Raw genomic sequence first — 6527 nt, forward strand, 5'->3', positions numbered from 1 at the left:
CCTCAATTTATCCCCCAATTCCACCCCTAATCAAACGACCCAATTTCAAATTCCAACCCAAGCCCACAACCCATTTTCAGACCCGCCCGGTTCCTCTTTTAATCTTGGCCGTTGATCATTCTGATCAACGGCCATGATCCGTTCTTTCCTTTTTAATTTCCATACCCCCCTAACCCTAATCTATTTTATCAGATACGCCGCCTTTGAACTCTCATCTCTCAATCTCTAGCCCTCCCCGGAAACCTAGCATTCCTCTACCTTGTTCCACCATGATTTCACCGGCGTCCATGGCTTCTCAGGCCATGGACAGCCTATACCCACCTCCTATGGCTTCTGCATGCCTGTTGTTCGAAGGATCGAGGCCAGACCTCGAAGGTCTTCACTCAGGCCTTCACTGATTCGAAGCTCCGGCCATCTCCGGCCTTGCTCCAGTGGCTCTTGGTCTTTTGAGCCTGTTTATGACATTATCCGGCTTAGATCGAGTATTTTCGAAGCCTTTCTCATTTCTAGGGTTCATCTGGAACCCTAAATATCGAGGTTCTCTCCGATTATTTTGGATCTGTTACATCATTGTGCTGTTGCTTAAGTTGCTTAAATGTTTTCTCCGATTTTCTTTCAAAAAGCACTTCCTTCGGATTAGGGTTTCTGGAAAGTTCTTAAAATGTTTCTGACTCTTCTTCTTCTCCTTTTCTTGGTGAGAATAAACCCCTGCTATGTCCTTATTTGCTCTTTTCTGATTCGCATGCCTTTTCGTGTGTTCTTATATTTGCTGTATTATGAAGTTTTTCTGGTATGCTCTCACATGCCTATTTCATGTGCTTCTCTATTGTGTTTTCCTACTGAGTTTTAGTCCTTTGGGTGCCTTTACCGGACTTTGCTTGGATTCTTTTTAGATGTGTTTTATCGAATGTCTCTTTAAGTTTACATTACCTGAACTCATTTAATTTTCAAGCTTTCTTGAAACTTGTTTCCTGTACTGGTTCCTATGTTCTTTGCTATTGTGCTTGTATGCTTCTCATGAGACTCTGAAAAAGTCTCTGAGCCTATCTCAATGGTTTGCCTCTTCATCTCTGTGTCAAATTCAAGTTTAAAAACCCTAAGATTTGAGGGTTTTCTTTGGCTAATTTGGTTTTATGTTTGGACAAGGGTTCTACTTTGAAACCTTGAACTCTCAGACTCACTTCGAGTTTATGAATTGAATTTGAACCTTTTTCTGCGTTTGTGATTTTGAAACCCTCTTGCTTGGCATGCCTATGTGTTTTATACGAGAACTTCTCTTTGAAATGTTTTGCCAACTGTTAATTGATTCTGAATCCCTTTAATGTTACTTATTTGATTGTTACTGATTTTTCCTAAATTAAAACTCTCCTTCCTTAAATAACTTCTGCCCATTACCGTTTGAATTTGGACTCCTTAATTAAAGAGAGTCTATCGGCTGATTGATTTTAATTGGTACATAGTTCCTTAATTATTACTAAACTATGATCCGTGCCTTATTTGCTACACCTGCATTCAATTATAAATACCCTGCTATTTCATTAACACACAGACGGTTTTGAAAATTATCAACTCTCTTCTAAAACTCACACTGTTGCTTCCTGATTGTAATTTGGCTTCCCCAAATCTACTGCTTCACCCTACTTGTTCTTCTGAACTGGTATGTCCTACTTTTGATTCAAGCATCAAATACAATGTGTTTACTTACAAGCTTCCTTTTTACTGCTTTATAGAGTTCAGCTTTAAGAAAAAATAAATACTTATGTCTTGCTATCTGTTGTTGCAATGAATCCCTATCCCCATTCCCTTTATGTGTTCGGGCCGTATTTTAAGACATGGCAACATGCAAAGTTGTTGTCATGGATCCTAGCCTCTTTCAATCTCATATTCCCCTATTCCCTTATGTGTATAGAGTTTAGGTATAGCCTGGCAGCATATGAATTGCTGTCCATGGCTGAACCTGACCTTCAAAAGGTCCTAACTCTCTAATTTTTGAGCTGACAAGCTGGTCAGGGGTGTGCCAGCAGCCCAGTTGCTAGGCATGACCACCAACCTGCCATGGCTCCCCCCTTATTCCCTCTCATTGCACTTACACTTACTCCTAGTCCTTAAGTCCTGCCCCCTCTTGTGAGCCTTGCTTTGGGAACCTTGAGTTCCCTCCGAACTTGGACACTTGAGGGATGGCACTTCCATACTGCACCTTAATTTGTTTTGCAATAACATTTGGGGTGTAAGCACTGCCTGGAACTCTTGAAGTTCCTTGCAACTTTGACACATCCCAAATAAGAGAAAGGCTTTGAAAATCGACCCCGGAAGTTGGTTCATCTCATATTGTTAGATATCGAGTCTGAATTAGGTTCCTTGGATGCAGCTTAAATTTCTGATGTAATTTTATTTTTTCTTCCTGATTCATTTGGTCTGTAATAATTTGTAATAACTTATGGGGTTTAGTGAAGAAAGGGGAGGGTAACCATGTATGCAAAAGGGGGTAGAAAGCCTGTCTATAGGATTTTTATTTTTCAGCATGTTCTCATATAGAAAACCTGTCTATACGACTTCTATTTTTCAGCATGTTCTCATATAGATAACCTATCTATAGGGTTTCTATTTTTAGCATGTTCTCATATAGATATCATGTCTATTGGATTTCTAATCTCAGCATGTTCTCATATAGATACCCTGCCTATAGGATTTCTGCATGTAGCAAATATGCCTATAGGTCCTTTCTGATTGTTGCATATCCATTCCTCATTAGCCAAACATGTTTATAGGTCTTAATAACCAAATGCAATCAGATGTCACGTTCGTAATAAAATGCAACACCTAGATATCATGTTGTAGGTTTTTCTGCATTTTCTTCCATGTTTATAAAAGTGTTTAAAATTAACAACGCTAGAAAACATGCCTATAGGAACTGTCAATCAATTCTGAATTACCTCACTCGTTTTAAGGTAATCTGTCAGTAATAATGCGTTATCAATTGCAGAACTTGTATTATTCTGTTAAAACTGGCAACTCTTCTGTAACCTGTTTACTTCTTTTCTGAAACCAGTAGATATCATGTCTATAAGTTTCACCTAGGCAAGCCTTAGGGTAAAAGCTGTAACTGCATCAGTCTTCAATAATTGCAGCCAGGCGGACCTAATGCGGATTTCTTGTCTAAAAATATGGGTTGAACCAGTCCGCTTGACGTTTAAGTTTAATTCAGACCTAATCAGTATATGTAAGGCATGCTAAACTATATTTTCGTGATTCTGAGGAGGCTTATGTGAGCCTTTAATTGTTATGTGTACCCCATAACTGTCCTATATGTTTTGTTTGACGCATTAGAATTTTTACCTTTCTAAACTCTTGAAAAAGCCCAAAAATTCCTTCCCTTGATAGGATTAGAAGTCCCAAATGCCTCCGGGACTGATAGGATTGGGACGGGTAATAGCATGCTATAGGTAACAATACCATTTCGCGCTTAATACCTTAAGGGGTGGGAAAGGGTAGATATAGATATGATGACCACGCGATTACACCACGTGTATAAACGGTTACCGGGTGTTGTGTGGGATGATCCATATTATGTATAAACCTAGGACCCCTTCCCTTATTTGTCCATTTTATTTTTGCCAAACTTCAGCTTTTAAACTGCTTTTAACTTGCAACAACTATGTAAAAATTTCTCTTTTACTCTTTTATTCAAGCTTTTAAAACTGCTTCCTCTATCCAAATTCAGTTTCTTTATTTCCTTAATCCCTTGCAACCATTATGTGAAAATCCCTCTTTGTGTTTGTAATTCTTGCTTGTCTACTTGTTGTTTGCATTTAAAGTCACAATTGTAGCATGGCCGGGAATCACACTAGTGGATCTTGAGGGGTGCCTAACACCTTCCCCTCGAGATAATTTCTAGCCCTTACCCGAACTCTGGTTTTCAAATTCAAAACCCTTAGTGTCCTAATGCACTTAATCATTAGGTGGCGACTCTTCAAATTCAAAAACCCAATTCCCAAACGGGAATAGAGTTGTCTTCCCGAATGTCGTAAACCCAATCTCGCTTTAGAGAAAAAGGGGGCGTCGACAGCATGGCGACTCTGCTGGGGAAATTTTATGGCTTTTACCATTACATGTTATTCGTGACTTTATTGCTTCTTTATTGCTTTTATTTAATGTCTTTATCTCTCTTCTACTTTGAAACTGACTTGGCTTTTTGTTTCTTTTTCTTTCTTTAACTCTTTCATTTACTGTTTGCCTTCAATACGTTGTAATTTTGAGCAATTATTGTAATCATTATGAACGTGAAAATACGTGGCAATTTGTTTCATTCTTGTAATTGCATTTCTTCAACATCATATTCCACTCATGCCAAACTAATACCATAGCAACGCTTGATGAGTTGTTGCGCTCTTCCAATATTATTACCCCCTAAATTTTGGCAAAGGCGTATTTGCGGTAAAACTAGTCGATCAGCGGTGCAATCAATGGTTCTGTGCCTTTCCCTCTTGAGTTGTCCGCTCAAGGGTACCGGTCTAGCACCCCATAGAAACCTTATTCTGTTTAACTGTTCATGCATCACTGTTAAACTTAGTCGGGTCAGTTATGCTGTCCATATAATGACTCTTTAAGATAGCCTTATCCAAAGTCCACTGGGTTTCCTTGAAACCCAAACGGACAACACCATATTCTGTGCATTTATTTGGAGAACTAAATTCTTTAATGCTAATTATTGGTTTAGATAGTCGAGTCCGGTGGGGATATGGTCTTAACCCTTTTGTTTTGCACAAAATGGAGAACAAAGTCCCCGACTTCGGTATGGTCAGTATACCCTCACTCTTGCTGACCTGGTGGAGGAATCTCCCATCAAGTGACCAAATCAATGAATGGAAAGAGAGGGTCGCCAAGGCTAGTGAGAAGCTGCAATATCTGGAATACAGTCTGCTGGATTTGAAAGGAAAAAAGAGGAAAAGAGTCACTGATTGCCAGAACGCTGAGGGAAACAAAGGAAAACGCCTGGCAAAGGCATTTTTACTGGTGAACCTACGCGAGCTGGAGGATTTGATCAACGAGAGCATTCAACCTGTGGAAGGTCCTTCTGGGACCAAGTAGTTAGGAGTCTTTTCTTTTGCTTTAAAATGTAATAAGGCCAATGGCCATTAGTGACATTTTACTTTATGCAATTTTAGTGTCGTTTTGGGATTCGTCTTATTTTTATCAATAAAATGAGGCATTTAGCATTATAAGTTCTCCAAATCAACTTGTCGCTAGGCCTACCTCGGGCACAACGAGGCACCCAATCTAGGACACGATTTATATTCTTGTACTATGTGTTTAATATTGCAATATTTTTCTCAGAATCCGTACTAACTTGCTACCTTTTTTGTTTTTACTTTTATTTTTTATTCCCCTCCCCAAAAGGTTAGTTCGTGCATTCTGGCATCGTCATCCTACTCCACAAGATCTAAGGGCCCTCCACCTCCTCCTCCTCCAAGTCCTATCAAAAGCAAGAACAAAGCAAAAATGGAGAACGTGAACAACATCAGAAATACGACTCAACTGAAAGGGTAGAGGTTCCTCAGGGTGTTCAGGTATCCAAAGAAAGTGCCGCTCAGCTCGACCAAAAGTTACTGAAATTTCAAGAAGAACTAGACCAAGTTCGGAACTTGGCAAGTCTGTCATTCTCCCTCACGACTCCAGACATCAACTTTCCCAAAGCTCAACACCCCATACCTCCACAGGACATCCCGAAGCCGCAGAAACAACCCGCTACTCATCAAAATTGCAACACATGTCACAACAACGCTCCACTCCTCATCCCTGAACCATCAAGTGATCATCCCCACCACATTCCCATCTATGTGGAAACCATGCCACAATACACTCAACCCATTACAAACACATCAGAATCCGAGGACAAAGACTCTCTCATCAAGAACCTGGCAGTCGAGCTCAAGAAATTCACTAGCCGAGTCCAGGGCGTTGAAGGAAGCAAAGGCATTGAAGGGCTGATTATGAGGATCTTTGCATTTAGCCAGACGTTGAACTCCCGGAGGGGTACAAACCTCCCAAGTTCAAAATGTTTGACGGCTCGGGGGATCCTAGAGTCCATCTGAGGACATATTGTGATAAACTGGTCGGCGTAGGAAGAGATGAGAAGATCTGCATGAAACTCTTCATGAAAAGTTTGAAAGGCGATGCGCTATCTTGGTACATTATCCAAGATCCCAAGAAGTGGACGAGCTGGGTTGGAATGGCGTCCGATTTCATGGACAGGTTCAGGTTCAATACAGAAAATGCACCAGATATCTTCTACATCCAGAATCTGAAAAAGAAACCCACTGAGACATTCCGCGGGTATGCTACTCGATGGAGATTCGAGGCTGCTAAGGTCAGGCCGGCCTTAGAGGAAGAACAAATGAACCGATTTTTCGTCCGAGCTCAGGATCCGCAGTATTATGAGAGGTTAATGTTGATAGAGGGCCAGAAATTCTCCGATATCATCAAGCTAGGAGAAAAGATTGAGGAAGGCATTAAGAGCGGTATGGTCA

Source organism: Nicotiana attenuata, chromosome 2 (assembly GCF_001879085.1).
Source record: "Nicotiana attenuata strain UT chromosome 2, NIATTr2, whole genome shotgun sequence".
Taxonomy (NCBI): domain Eukaryota; kingdom Viridiplantae; phylum Streptophyta; class Magnoliopsida; order Solanales; family Solanaceae; genus Nicotiana; species Nicotiana attenuata.